Genomic DNA, 16,285 nt, shown 5'->3' with positions numbered 1-16,285 from the left:
AAAAACAGCACATAGTAGAACATGACCCTGCTTCACTAGTCGCTTCACTAATGCCTAAACCAGGTTTTGAGGGCACTTTAGTGTTACGTAGGTATAGAGCAGTTTAGCAATTAAAAAAACATATATCAAGATATTTATTAGAACAAGTAAATATTAAATCTCTGCCATTATTATGTAATGTTTAAATTATGTGAGAAAAGCACATCTGGGAGTAATCATGTAATATTGCTTAAGACCCATATAAACAGTCACTCAAAACAAACAGATACAGACATCCAACGTTTGGACAATGCTTGCATCATTAAAATCATAATCAAGAGAAGAATACAGGGAGTCTAGCCATCCATGCCAAATTACAGTGCATATTAATAAGGCAAAGTATCCTTTTCACACTGTTAACCACTGTGGCTCAATTATGCTGAGTGGTAGACAGGTATATTAGGGACTAATTTAATCTTCATTACACTTTGCCATATTGAAATTATACATGTAATCAGAGCGTTAACACATATTTAAGCCTGTTATTCCTTTGTCATTTTTCCCCCCCTTATTTTACAGAGAGGTACCAAGAAAAAGAAGCAGATGTCATAATTACATACATCAGAACATTTTACACCCAGTCTCCAGGGACTGAGCAGATGAGCAGGCCTTGTCCTCCTATTAATCTTGCCTCCCAGCCAGACTGCTGTGATTCATTGCACTTCGGCATACTGAAGGAGCTCTGGAATGTGTGATAAAATTATATTAATTCTGCAAATTAATGAGATTAATGAATTTGTACAGTCGACAAGAGGAAATGGCACTTTTGTCTGCCTCTTTGAAATAATAACATAAAGGTAATTAAACTAAATAAATCAAAATCGCAGACAACCTCATTATATATAAATTTATAAAGGCCTGGTCACACTTTCAATAATATCATCACTGCGTTGGTGGTCTGTTCAGCTCCCTTTTTTCCAGATTTTCCATCTTTTTCTATTTTTTTTAATGTAAGATTGTCTATTGAAACATCCCCATACAGCGCTATAGTCACACCAGGATCAGGATGCTATATTTTAATGTTACAGTGAGATGTGTGCCTGGGGTTTCACTCTGAGCTATACAATATCCAAAGACCTGTTTCTTTTGTTTCCTTTCCTTATTAAACACCATGTGCTCTTATACTATGTCTGGTGTGGGGATTCATTGGGTTTATTTAATGCATTTACTTAAGTTAAACTGAATCACTTAGTAACATCACTTAGTAAGATACATTTTTAACTGGTTTTAATTACACTTCATATGTATTTTTTTAATTCCAGTCGAGGTGTTGGAAGCACTGGACTAGCGTCAGGCTGGAGTACAGCTGCACGGTGGTCTGCAGAACACTCATTTATTGATCCTGTATTATCTTTTGATGTTCTTACGGTGTTCAGTGGGACTCGGGCTGACACATAGTAAAAGCTCAGTGAGCATACAAAATCGCACCACTTTGTTGGTCTTCACCTATATTATGGGAACCTGTGCTAAGTAATACATCTTGTATCTCAGTAGCCTCTTCTCTCCTGTACCAAACCAGAGGGTGGCGTAGTCAGGTATAGCCCGTAGGGGGCGCTACAAATATATAGATACACTTATAAAGACTGTGCACTGTAGGTATCTTACCTTAATATTTCTATTTAAGAATTCCTACAGTCAAGCTGTTCTTGCAATGTACATAAGCTCCCAGGAAGGTTTCAGTTAGTAGATTCAGTGGAAGGCTATTGGCAATGCTCTGCACAGCTTGCTCGTGAAGTGGTTCTAACAGATTTGAAGCAAATTTCCTTTCAATGCGTAAAGTCACAGAAACTTTTCAGGAACAAAAGGAAAGCCAATTAGCTGGTAGAATCATTACTCTTTATGAACAACGTAGTGAAGTGCCAAAAGATCAAAGACAAACTATGGATTTTCTCTCTAAATCCTCAAAAAATAATCATTACAAAGGAATGCAAAATTCACTTCAGTGACATCAATGCGTGCCATTCTGTGCCTTCCTTCTAACTGTTCAGTATGTCTTCAGAGTGCTGGATTACCTCTGAAGCAGCATGGGATTGTAACTGCGTCAGAACGGCCCTGCAATGTAGAGAGCCAGTAGCCTGTGTCACAGAGGTGTCAAATAATAGGAACAGCTCACTCTTTTCTCTTTTTGCTTACAGAATCTCACAGTTTTTAAAAAGCCCAGGACATTTACAGAAGAGGTAGAAAAGGTAACCAACAAATGCCAAAATAATAATTTTCCTGCAAACTGCTTATACGTTCTTCTATCCTCGACAATGCAAACCTAGGCTGCATGGGTACTGGGAGACAGGAGTCACACAGGGGAAATGGCCATTGGGGGGAGCTGCACAGGACAAACGGCAATGAGGAGAATTCTTTCAATAACAATGGGAAATAATAACCAGTACCTCAGAGCACTTTCTTTGGGGTGGTTATTCAATGCCTGCAGGCTTTACAGACAAGTACAACAGGCAGACATAATGCTGAATACATAGATTACATAGAAATCCAAGGTTTATATTTTGTGTATTTTACTGGAGCAAAGGAAACCGACTTTGAATTATTTTGTAATCCTATCCCAGGCATACAGATGTCACATGCAGCCACAACTGACTCTTCACTGTACATGCCTCTCAACTACACCCATGTGAAATGCATCCAGGATAGAGGTTGAATAAGCATGTATAACAGCTGCGGGAGATTAGTGCTGAGTTTTCAATGAGAACACAGAATGGAAAAATAAAAATCAACTAAAACAGTTTTTGAATGAAAACTAAAGATTGCAAGTCAAGGGATTTTCATGCATTTCCTGATTAATATAAATCATTTTTTAATGGGGCATTACAATGATAATGCAACAAAAAGATTATAATTATTGGGTAACTTTGATATTTGATAGAAAGAATATAGCCTATGTGGTATAGAGACAATGTATGGATTTGCCACTCATGTCAGCAGACACAAGACCATTAAATTTAAATGTATTTTGAAAATATACGATTTCACTGATACATTTATTTTTTATTCTTCTGAAAGAAGAGCCTGTGTTATTCTGAATTATTGTTTCTTTATCCACCACTTTTACAGCAAAGTGTTGTGCAATATAATGGACACGTAAAACAAAACAAATGTTTTGTAAAACATCTGCTGTTCGGATTTTTTTGCTAAATGCACAGAAGACATCCAAAAAGCTTAACATAAGCTGTGCAACTGAAAATTAGTATATCACGGACCTCTCTGATCATTTAACCAACGCAAGTTTAAATGATTATGCATTATTTATTAGGCTTAAGGGGTCAATTGCAACAAACTGAAAGCAGTGTACTGGAGATGATCCAGTGTTTAGTACACAGCTCTGTACTAACTCTGCAAGTGTGTTGCAATTGACCCATTATTATTATTATATACCAAAAACTATATAAATTTGACACAAACTCTGAACTGTAGCAGGGACTCTATTTATTGAAGTTAACCTAAATGTTAAGGTTAATGTGTTCCAGTGTCTTTATTTACTACTTTGAGTACAGTTGTGTCTTTTTTAATGTTACTGAACACTGTTGTATATTTTATCAAAGGTTTAACAGCTATTCGCTATTTCCGACAAATTCAAGTTAACATGCGTCATCGCGCGTATAGTTTATAATGAGTGAGGTGCTTTTACAGGAAGGTTAACATGTTTCATGCATGTAAAATCAATACCTATACATGTTCTTATAAAAATAAATAAATAACATGTTTACGGGTCAAGATTATTATTATTTTTATTTCTTGGCAGACGCCCTTATCCAGGGTGACCTACAACATAAGAACATAAGAAAGTTTACAAAACGAGAAGGGGCCATTCGACCCATCGTGCTTGTTTGGTGTCCATTAATATCTAAGTGATCCAAGGATCCTATCCAGTCTATTTTTAAATGTTCCCAAACTTTCAGCTTCTACCACATCGCTGGGTAGTTTATTCCAGATTGTGACGCCTCTCTGTGTAAAGAAGTGTCTCCTGTTTTCCGTTTTGAATGCCTTGAAGCCCAATTTCCATTTGTGTCCCCGGGTGCGTGTGTCCCTGCTGATCTGGAAAAGCTCCTCTGGTTTGATGTGGTCAATGCCTTTCATGATTTTGAAGACTTGGATCAAGTCCCCACGTAGTCTCCTCTGTTCCAGGGTGAAAAGGTTCAGTTCCTCTGTCTCTCAGTAGGACTTTCCCTTCAGACCTGGAATAAGTCTGGTTGCTCTCCTCTGAACTGCCTGTAGAGCAGCGATATCTTTCTTGAAGTGTGGAGCCCAGAACTGTCCACAGTATCCAGATGAGGTCTAACTAGCGCATTGTACAGTCTGAACATTACTGCCCTTGTTCTCAATTCTACACTTTGACAATATACCCTAACACTCTGTTTGCCTTTTTTATTGCTTCCCCACATTGTTTGGATGGAGAAAGTGAGAAGTCCTCATAGATTCCTAGGTCTTTCTCATGCGTTACTTCATCTAGATCTGTATCTCCCATAGTGTAATTATAGTGGACATAAGTGCAAAACAAAGAGATAAAACATCCCAGTATACTTTAAAATAAGTTGTTTATATGGATTACTTGTAAGTATATATACAGTCCCTGTACTTGTAAAAATTTAAAAAGTAGAATTTTCATTCAAATCTATACACTAGCAGCTAATGTGATGTCATCAATAAATTATGCAAATTAGCTCCAACAAAGCTTCGAACCTTCCTTCAAAAATTTTTTACAAAACATGGTCACTGTCGATCATCATTCCACAATGCTTGTTAGCTTCTTGGAAAACACTTTTAATGCCTTCAGATTAATACCAAGCTGAAATGATAATATCAATGCCAATTACTGCACTTACTTTGATAAAAATGTAAATCATGTGATAAAATCGATAGGAAAAGCGCTGGACACTCTTTCTAGCGTAAACAATGTAAGTGCACGAGATGCCACAGCAGTCTGCAGTGAGTCTTGCCAAGGAGAAAGCCCTCTCTCCAAGCCACTGCCGTTGCCCTTGGGACTGGCAGCTCCGGACACAGGCTGGTCTCTCACACGCTGAAGAGCTGCAGGTGCTGAACTACCCTGTATGCATGTGACCCGCAGGGCTCCAACCCCGGTGTATAATTAATCATTTACATTCACAGCCAGGTGCTCCTAAGGCCAGGCACTGCTCTCCTGGCAGTGCACTGTGTTTGGTTACATTAGCTCAGCCTTGCTCAAGAACAACAGGAAATTAAATGGGTCGAGGTCACCGAAGCTTCATTAACAGGAGCCGGAGAAGTCATTTTTTATGTATACGTGTGTGTGTGCGTGGGTGCGTGTGCGTATTATATATATATATATATATATATATATATATATATATATATATATATATATATATATATATTATGCACCAGAGGTTTTGACAGCATGCCCTCAGGTTACTCTTACATTTTTAAACCTGAATTGTATTTACCATTTCATTTTCATTGAGACTTATACAGGTACAGGCTGATGTTTTGAAGTATTCCTTGTTTCGTTGGGTATAGAACTAAAAATATTATGAACCCCAAATGTGTCTTCTGCATTCATCAACATACCACTACTGCTGGCTAAGCTTGTGTGTTATTTATTCTGTGATTTAAAAAAAGCTCCCCTCCTGGTGTGCCACCGCAAACTTTTATTGGAGCTTTTCAAACTAGTCTGCAGACTTGGCATTCCTGGTGTCATGTGGCCCTGCCACAGCCTGGGGGAGTTGTGCCCATTTCCTGTTAGCTTTCCAGCCATGTAATCTACCCTTTCTATTCTCTTAAGCAATCATAATAATGATAATAAATAATAAACAACAATAGTAAATCAAATTAAATTATCTGACATATCTTCATTGATGTCCAACTAAAAACAAATAATTATAAATATAACCTTAAGAAAAACGTTATTTTTAATTTAACTTGGGTTTGAGTTTCAGGGTATAGTATTTCATAGCTACCATCCTGACACAAGGATAGGGTTCAAACTGACTAATGCTCGGCCTCATTGAGAGGCAAAGGTTGGGGAGACGTGCCCGCTGCTTCCCTAATGGATTTTCAATAAAGTAATGTCCCACAGCTGCCCAATCAGCATGCCCTAACAATCCCCTTCCTCTCAGTGTGGGTTAACAGCAACCAATAGCCGCCATAATCAGATGTCTTCCTTTCAGTCTATATTTATATAGGGAACAACCAACATATAATGTAGGGTCATCAGTGTGCCTGGCCTATGGGTATGCCAAATCCTATTGACTAAGTTTCAGAAGAAACTCTTTCATGCTTCTTTCTGTCCTGCCTGCTCCCAGTGGATCCAAGCATTATACGTCATTACCAAGAGTCAATTCGGTTCATATATGGTCAGCAGTTGATAGATGTAAAATAGCTAAACCCGGGCAGTTCCTCACTTGAATGCCAAGAGGTATACCCAGGTCTGAAGTTCTATACACTGCAGTTAACAGAGATGCATCACTAGTGTGGGACACCACATTTTAAAAACAGCGCACGGAACTAGTTCTCTCTGGTGCTGTTGATTAAGGTGCGAGGAAACCGATCTTGACTGCTCTATACTTTTCCTAAACCACTCTCTCCACTAACAGGAACCTCCCAAGCTCCTGCTCACCAATACTGCTTTTTTACAGGGACATGGGAAGTATCTCTGCTGTCTTTCTGCAGTGCAATATGTCTTAAGAGTCTGTAATTTAAACATTTAAAACATTTACATTTATGGAAAAATAAACAAAATGGACAGAGGGTAACTTAAATTAGAGCTTTTTCTCATGCTTGTAGAAGCCTTTGAACGTTAACGTGCAAAGTTACGGACTGTACTGGTTTATTACCGTTTAATGAACTGCAGACAGCGTAACTATAATGTAACAATGTTTAAAATTCATAAAACAAAACATAAAATTGGTTAAATAGTAGGCCTGTCTAAGGGGTAATATATCAGCCCCAGTGTAGCACGCTCACCCAAAGCACGGCTCTTAATCCTCCTTTCCCATAAACATATTAAATATTATTTACTGGGACTGCATAGCACTGTGGCCTGGAATAGCTCAAGGATAAGAGCATTGAGATGAAGATAGTGTTCAGCTAAAGAGCTTGTGGTCTACAAAGAAAAAGAAAAAAAAAAGGGCACTGGCTTTTCACAGCAACACTACATAATTGTCCTGCAGCTGGTTTCATGAAGGTAAAAAACAAACAGTCCCAGTGGTGGCAATAAGCATCGCAGCATTATGGGTCCAGGTTGATCCTTACATCTTTTCATTAATTAGCTGTTTGATGTCCGTTAGCCCAGCGCCCCCACCCACAGACGGCACATTTAAAACCGGGAGAGGATCCCTTGTGGTCTGCCTGGGTTGGGAGGTCAAGAGTCAAGTGCTACACAGCGCGAGACAACAGCAGCAAATCAGCACTTGTCCCTAAACAGCTCCAGTAATGGGCTCAGTTATGACAGAGGAAGATGATGCAGGGATGTAGTTTACAGACCAATACGGCTGCAAACCCAATTACAGCATGTCAAAATAATGGAAAACGTACGGGTATGTCAGAGCCACTCAGTATCCATTACCGCAACTTAATCAACAGGAACTCCCACACCTCCTACCTCACTTCAGATGTGTGTGCATACCAGGCACTACATGATCCATAAACAAATATTCGACCATTAGCTGGATAATGTGAAGAGATGGAGCAGCTAAGAAGAACTAATCCACCCCCAATACCCACTGCCACCCTTCCCAAAATAAAGGCTCTTCTCATTTATCGCTTCAAAAGCTAGGGTTTAAGTCCTTTTAGTCTGAAGTTATACACACTGCAAGAACAGACCCCATAAGCAAACAAAGCCCTCTCAAAAGGACCACACTGGTGCCAGACCAGATGGAAATGCAGCATCCTTACCCCTTTAAGTGTTGGTCTCCCCTCCTGACTGCGGTAGTGGGGACACTTTCATTTTAACATATTAATGACCTTCTCAAGACTGACATTTATTTGCAGGCCACAAAAGCGTGTAATGCATCAGCGTAGTCCATTTTCTGGTTAAAGTCTGATAGTCTGATGCTGAGATGATACCGGCATCCTCTGAAGAAACTGTAAATTGTAGATTGTCCAACAACTGGTTCTGCCCTCAAACCATAACATGAATAATTATTCTGTGTTCAAACAACTCTGACAGGAAAAATTAGCAACCATTATTGAGAGAGCAGGTGTTTTTCTTTTTTGTTTATTTTAGTGCCTATAGCAGAAATGATTGTGTACAAGGCTGGTATTGATTTTGAAACTATCCAACACAGGATAAATGAGAACACGGCTCAGGCAGGCTTTAACCGTCAGAGGTTTCAGATCAATCAGGCTGTCAACGCTAGAGCTAAATTCCATTTTTAATTCCTTTAAAATTCTTTGGTTAGTTTTAAATATGGAGCAAAAAGAGTAGCAGGACTATTTCTTTTGAAGTACAGTTTAAAAAGTGCAAGTGTCAAAAACTGTTTACAAGCGGAAGTGTGTGTTAATCATGCTAACTGGCTGTTTCTGTGTAACTGTGGATGTGCTCTGAGACATTCTTGGTTACCAGACTTTACAGATAAACAAACAAAAGAAATGACTTACATTGATGTGGCAAATGTTTTCATCACATGTTCTACAGAAGCACTCTTCATTTAATGTGCCATTGCAACTGATCTGCCTTAAAAGTGCCATCATTTCCTTCCCACAGACAATAGAAAATCTATCTGTGCGCCTGCTCTGATAGGAAGTGCTTCATTAGAAAACATGTATGTCACACAGCAATTATTAAAACTTAAAAAAAAAAAAAAAAACATTTGTCCAATTTGTCTGTATTGTGTGCATCAAAAATGAAGCTGTAGGACATGACAAATCAATCAAAAGGCACTAGCACCTATTATCATTAAGGACAGAACCATGTAATTTTGGACAGTCAAGCATTTCTATTGAGGCAGCAACTGGATGGAGGTCAAGCTAAACCAGTAATTACTGAACAATACAGTCTGATAAATAGAAAAAAAAAATAGAAATAAAAATAAAACCAACACAGATTACACGATTCCCATGCTGGCATTTTCAAAAATCAAATAAATAAGCCATTATCGATGATTATGTGATAAACCGGACCAAACCAAACAAAACAAAATCGAGCTCTAAAGCAGACAGTTTTATCATTTAGTAATTGTCGTCTGATTTATGTTTTGTTTGTGTGTCTGCGTGTGCGAGGATGAGCTGCAGATACAACACTTGTGATTGTATTGATGCATGGCAACATTAAGGCAAATCTACACCTTGGAAAGATGAAATGGTAATCACCAAGCAAAGCACTACACAAAACACCCCGAGGAGGATTGATTCTGCAACAGGGTATTTATGAGATGTATCTGAGCTCTTGCTTTAGACCCCCAGTGTCATGTGTGCAAGTGTTTACAGCACACTCTTAAGGTGCTGGGACACCATGTTAAGACAAAAGCACAATGAAATAACCCCTACTTGCATCAGACAATGAAATGTATGTAAAAATGTTTTACTTTTTTAATCACATGAGACAGATGGCCTTAATATATACATCTATATTCTGAATAGGAGGGGTGGGAGGGGTGAGGAAGCTTCTCTTCCATCTTTTATTATGAATGGGATTCAAAGTGTAGAGACTGTGGAAATTAAAAAGCGTCACTCAGAAGCATTTCTTTAAAACCCAAGAGCACATCATTGCACGTCATTTCTTACCATCACAGAATGCCACAAAAAATGATCCCCTTCAGTATACCCCTTGGCCTGCAAGCAAGCTGATGTCCAAAAGCCATCAGATTTACTTTGTTCAAATTTTATTCATCTGACTATGTAAGGAAATGTCACCCCATTATATATTTTTGGGTGGTTACAATTACACATTAGTGCGGAGACAGGTCCACAATGCATTATGATGTGGATCAATTAAGAACACTTGAAAAATGATCGCTCATTAGTTGGCATTTTAATGATGATCTATTAAAGCTCATTAATTGTTTCTATGATTATGATTACAATATGATTATGATATGATTTTGGTTACAATAGGATTTTGGTTATGATTACAATTGTCCATGGCATGCACTGAAAACTCCACTCAGAGTTAACCAGGCATTTCTTTAATCCTCGCTGTAAAAATGATTCCTTACTAACCCTGGAAATTAGATATCCTGAAAACCCCCTTTAGCTACTTTGTGTAAAAAAGGAAAAAAAAAATGAATCAACAAAGTTATTTAATGCAGCTAGCAAAATCCATTAGACACATTTCCTTTAGTACATAGCATTGATGAATGAAATGTCACATACTAATGTAAGAATAATCAATTTAAAATGCTTATGACAATTAACAGAGCCCAAGATAAGGCCTGAAAGCAGGGTGCTTTGTCAGCTTTGATTTGGATTAAACTCGTACTAATGGGATCATTTTTCTCGCAAAAGGTATTCTTTTAAAGCAGCACAATCAATTATTATGAATTATGCATGCACTGAATTAAGGTCTAATATCATTAATTTGTCTCATTAATTTCTATGATTCAGTGAAAGGAGCAGAACAAAATTCAGCATTATGCCGATCTGAAATGCCTTTGTATCATTGTCAGCCAGCATATTTGCATGTACCAGTGTAGAGACTGTATTGTTTTATTCATTTCAAATATTTTGCCCATGAGTTAGTGTCAGGATGCCACATTGCATTTTTCCAGGCAGGTCCTGCTGATGGAATGGAATGTGTAAATATAAAGACAAACACTTAAGCATGACATCATTACTCTGCAGCTATCCATCTTTTGCTTCTGACTGCTGTGTGTTTGCATTAAGCTGGTCACACACGTCCATTAGAAAGATAGTTGGACAGAAGGACAGATAGTTATTTGTCATGCCTATTCAGTTTAAACAAAATATCATGCAGCTGCTGTGCTTGGTAGAGCCTCATTACTAACCAAACTAAAAAAAAAGTTGAAACGAAATTCAATATACATGTATTTTTTTTTGTTTTTTTTATCCCCAAGGTATATCAAAGTAACTATAGGAGTTGAGGTTCAGAGTTTTGGGAGAGGTTGCACAGTCACCAGGCAAGAGAACTGCCAACTGCTGCCCAGTGCAACATGCATCTGATGTTTCAGTTCATCCACACATTGATATAAAACATCAAAATTAACAATGGGGGAAAGAACAAAAAAAAATGAATGTGATGATATGGGCTTTCAATTGCTTCACAGATAATCTGTCAGGTGAATCTGGAAGGGGCTGACACTCGGTCTTAATATTCCCCTCCATTTCCAGCTGACTGGAGCAGGGGGTTAAGGTCTGTGAGGAGATGTGGGGGTGGTAGTTTATATTCCCAGTCATGCCTGCATGATCCAGGCTCAGACCCTGTTTATTCACTGCACACTCCTCCAAGCTGAAAAGTCTACTAAACATGTATAAAATGCATAAAAATGTCAAGCGTTTTACATTAATGAATAGCTATAACCATCATTACCAGATAGCTTGGAGATGAATAAGATATCAGTATGAATGGCTTTTGACAGCTCTTTAATCATATTCTCAAACCTAATCCCTGGGCTGCTTTCATCGCTGTCAAAGAAACAAACTCCTGTACGGGTACACAGAGAGCTGGAAGCCACGTTCTCCTTTGCGGTTCAGTACCTGCAAACAGGTCAGTGCAGAAAGGCTGACTGAAGACATGCTGCTGTAAGTCAGTGGTCATGCCCCCCTATCACCACCAGCAAGACAGGGTCTACAATACAGTGTTTATATCCACACACCATACCATATTGGAAGGGAAGCCTAAATATACATTGCAACTGTGTCTCTCTTCTTGAAAACTAACTGCATTCTGGAAAATCTTCAGTGATGTCAGCACTTATGGCTTCACCGAATCAGATCAACACTTGAAGAAAATGTGTGATGATTGGGCTGTGCTAGACCACCCGCCATTGCTGCCCAGGGCCAACCGATGAAAGCAAAGTCACAATGTTAAATACAAGTCATCAGAAACCTAGGTCGTTTACACATTTAACACATATATAGACACCTACTACACACCGGTATATACCTTCATCAATACAGGCAAGAGGGGACAAAAATGTAAATAAATGTGCCAGCTGTGTACTTATAAAGATGAGAACACATGAGTGAGGCATACTATAAATCCCAGGACTGGTTTTCCTGTGTCCCCAGCTCCAGGACGACTCCCATCAACCCGAAACAACAAACAGCATGCCTCTACAGACCAAATCAGCTGCCTCAAAAATGCCAGTGCATCTCCCTCTGAGCTTGACAGCTTCAATACTGTTGGCAAAGTGTGGGCAAAGTGTGGGCAAACTGCCGGCAGTACGGTAGACTAATTAGGCGGGCAGTCTGCCCACTGTTGTCCCACAGTGGAAATCTGGCTCTTTGTCTATAATCCGACCTGAATGCTTGTGTAGCCATCAAAAGATAAAGCAGGCAGGGAACAGAAAAGATGTCCCTCAGATAAAGTAGCAACCTTTCCCTGAGAACTATATTCATTCCAAGTCCATTCCAATTAATTAGAAGTAAATAAATAATGTGTGGAGAGCCTATTTAGGTGTTTAATTCTCATTAAAATAAAAGCCATTCATTATCACACTCAGAGCAAGGGAGGTGGGAGGGTGGCTGGGGTTGACAAGATAACTGGAATTAAAAAAAAAAAAAAAAAAAGTTGTCCATTTTGATATTACACATACATTATAAGCAATGAAAAATGCATTACATACACTTACATCATTTTCAATATTATATTAAAACAACATGTCATTAACAAGTATCCGGTGCTGCAGGGGAACCTGCTGTTGAATCCAACTTGTTTCTGAAGGCCAAGAAGCCAGGTGACGTTTGCCCTTATTACCAATGTCAGAGATTCGATTAAGCACTGCGAGGCAAATGATTCCAATGAACTAATGATTAATCAGGCAGGTCTATTTACTAATGTACCACAATGCATTAGAAACATAAGTTAATGGGGACAGGACATCAATTCAAATACAAATGAACTGCATTTGCATCGGATGCTTATTGACTGATGTAACAAAATGAATTACAAAAGGTAATCTACTTATAAACCTCCAAGAGAAATTAAACGGAATTTAAAACATACCTCAGATTTAACTTCTGTTGACGGTTTCTTTCGGAGATGACATCGCTGAGGCACAGAGAGCAGTGCGTGCCATGCAAACTGTCTGGTAGAGAGAGTGGAGTGTGGCTGGGAAGGGCAAGCTGAAAATAATTATTAATTAATATTAAACGTCAATATTGGTGTCATGTAAAAACATTCTTGTCGACTCTCATTGGAAATTGTAGTTTTGTTTTCATGTTTAAAACTCTATTGATAACCTAAGATGGGGAAAAACAGTAGGCTGTCTTTACACTTGCTGGCAGATTATTCTACGTAGAATTTTGATTAAGTTATTTCTTGAAGAATTCCATGGCCTGGAAATGCACACGAGTGTGTGCGAGAGAGAGAGCGAGAGAGAGCGAGAGAGAGACCAAGGAACCAAGACAGCAAGGAGTGTAAAAATATATTTATTATTATTATTAGGACCACATTTAAATTTGCATGATCATTTTACAAACCTGCTCCCAGAATGACTGTGACAATATTGAAATGTTTCAAGTGCTGCGGTGTGTCCCCCTGAGAGCAGGTCTAAAACACTATCGCTCGGGATGAAAGCAAGGGATTTAATCCTTGCTTTGTTCTGGTACACATATAAACATAAAAGCTGCTCCTGTTGATTTCTCCCAGTCTCCCTGCCTCCCAGCGTTCCTGCGCCAATGTCAAATACATCCAAAGGCTGTGCTGGACCAGGAAGGTAGTCCTATTAATAATTCTGTAGTCTGAAACTATAAGCTTTAATCATTGGGAAATATTTCAGAATTTGACAGGCCTCTTTTCCCAGTCCCGACGGTAATGACTATTTTGCTAGCATGTCTAATACCATCTTGTAAGTGATTGTTTCTCAAAAAAAAAAAGAGAAAGCAGACCACGCAGTGCACTCACTCTATTTGATGTTTCGATTGGAGATTGATCTCCACGGACTCACTGGCATTCTCAGAGTGGGATTATTGGATTCTGTGGCTTTCCTTAGATGTCGAAGATCTTTTGAACAGTGTCTTGTAAAGTGTGCTACATCCAGGCTGTCTGTGAACTGCTTATGAACTCATCAAAAGAGAACCGTCTCCGTATTAATGAGGCTTTCTTGAAGTATGCAGCTTCCCACACATTAATGTCACTGTGAGAACTATTCCTGTGCTGGTGGAGTGAAGAACAAAGATCTTTTAATGCATCATCCCATTCCAATCATGGTTTCTAAGGAAATGCCTTGTACAGTACACTGAAGTACGCACACAACACACAAACATATACAGATGCTCTTGCACGCGTACACACACACAGCCCACCCGCAGACAGGCTTTCCCAATTAAGATGACAAGGATGGAAGTCCAGGTTAGTGAAACTCCAACAAGCATCAAGAGCCCCCTCTTTGCATGCAGAACACACACAATATTCTGACCATATACAGGGCCTTCCATTCCAGTTGGGCTTAAATATATTTGGTTGGGTTCCCCCCACATCACACACACACAACCCGGCACTGCAATACTCACATAGACTCTTTTAGTCTGTTATCATTTATTTCTTAGACACGGAAACCAAAGAATTACTTTTGGCAAAAAAAGAAAATAAATGATTGGAATGGGGGGATAATAACTGAGTAATCAAAAACCAAATAGGAAAGCTTGGATGCAGTAAATAAACAGCTTGATGGAAACATATGCATTTTTGTCATTTTTTTCGTTTTTATATTTGGAGGGGGGTGGGGGTGTTGGTTTTCTGTGATCATGCTCACTTGTAATCCTCCAGTCTTGCCGAGTGTGGCATAGTTTAACTGTAATTGATAATAGAAGGGCAGATGGAGAGAAGTGTCAGGGCCCGACGCCGTTCTCTGGGGAGCTGACAGAAATCAAAGCAGATGGTCCAATTGCAGCTTATTTATGTGCTGCTGCGAGCCTCCCCGCCTGCTGGATAATGGATCATTATAGCCTGCTGTGCATAAACACCAATATGCTCTTAAATCTGGAATGCAAATGTGAAGAACCCAAAAAAAAAAAAAACATATTTCATGGTAGTGCGTCAAGTTATATTTAACAGGACTGCTGACATGAATAACCTAATCCAAGACAGGCCATCCCAGGACACCCCAGCCCATGAAGAAGAGCCAGGGTAAGTCAATTCTGTGGTGTTGAATACTGAGAGCTGTAATATCAGTTATTACCACACAGTTACACTGTAGCTTTAAGTGAGTTGCGAGACAAGGACAATGTAAACGGGGCTTGTATTTGAAATAAATACGCTATAGTTCGGTCTTGAAATCTTCTGTTGGATTATCTCCCCCCCACCACATCCTTCCTCCACCCCAGCTGAATCAGTCAGAACAAAGCAGTTAAACACAGTACAATAGGACACAAATACAGTACCTTGTGGGGAGGAGTGGAGGCGCGAAGCGTGCTGTCGAGGACAGATGATGAGATGCATTACCGACAAGAGGATTTGAAAATCAAAGTTCATCTGGGTTGCGAAGGAAAGTGGCTATCAGGCTTGTCGGGAGAAGATGTGCAAAGGGTATATAAACAAACCAGCAACAACTGTAGAGGTTTTCAAAGCAAGGATCTGCAGAGAGGCTATATATATATTACTGCCTCTCAAGACAGCCTCGCCACTCAGCTCTGTTCTCTGCAGATCGTATCCCTGACATGCATGTCTCTGGGCTATTACTGAGTGATTGCTGTAAACTTTCCAAACACCACATAAAACAAGGGGATACAAAATAATGTAAAAAAACATTAATTCACTTTGCTAGGACTCTGGCTTTATGTGTAATCATTCACAGATTTAAACATTGTTACATATGAACATTTTTCCACATTAATTTTTTAAAGCATGCTGAAAAAAAAATATACTATATATTTTAATTGTGCGTGTGTGTGCACATTATATATCATATTTTCCAATACATCTGAGCAAATGCACATACACAGAATAATACTTATCTCAGGTCAGAGGTCAAACTGTTTACTGGTCAAGGCGTGGTGATCAATCAGACATTGTGTAATGGACTCTGCCCCACATGGTTAATACTTCGAGACATAGACAGATCGGTTAATATGGTTCTTTTCCTGAGCCTCGGCCAGGCTGCCACGTTAACTCTGTTAATACCGCTTAACTCAGGTTGCTCCA

At 39.1% G+C, this 16,285-nt stretch overlaps 1 long non-coding RNA gene across 1 annotated transcript in view; it reads right to left on the bottom strand.

Annotated features, from left to right (window-relative positions):
• Positions 1-301: 301 nt before the first annotated feature.
• The window catches only part of LOC136758250 (uncharacterized), a 31,484-nt gene continuing 15,500 nt past the window's right edge, over positions 302-16,285 (bottom strand). The window contains exons 2-3 of the long non-coding RNA XR_010819932.1: positions 13,148-13,266; positions 302-721 (exon numbers count right to left, since the gene is read on the bottom strand). This is a non-coding gene — a long non-coding RNA (uncharacterized LOC136758250). The remainder of the gene's footprint in view (positions 722-13,147; positions 13,267-16,285) is intronic.

Source organism: Amia ocellicauda, chromosome 9 (assembly GCF_036373705.1).
Source record: "Amia ocellicauda isolate fAmiCal2 chromosome 9, fAmiCal2.hap1, whole genome shotgun sequence".
Classification (NCBI taxonomy): domain Eukaryota; kingdom Metazoa; phylum Chordata; class Actinopteri; order Amiiformes; family Amiidae; genus Amia; species Amia ocellicauda.
The sequence above is the reverse complement of the archived record's forward strand: the minus strand, read 5'-3'. Positions and strand labels throughout refer to the sequence as shown.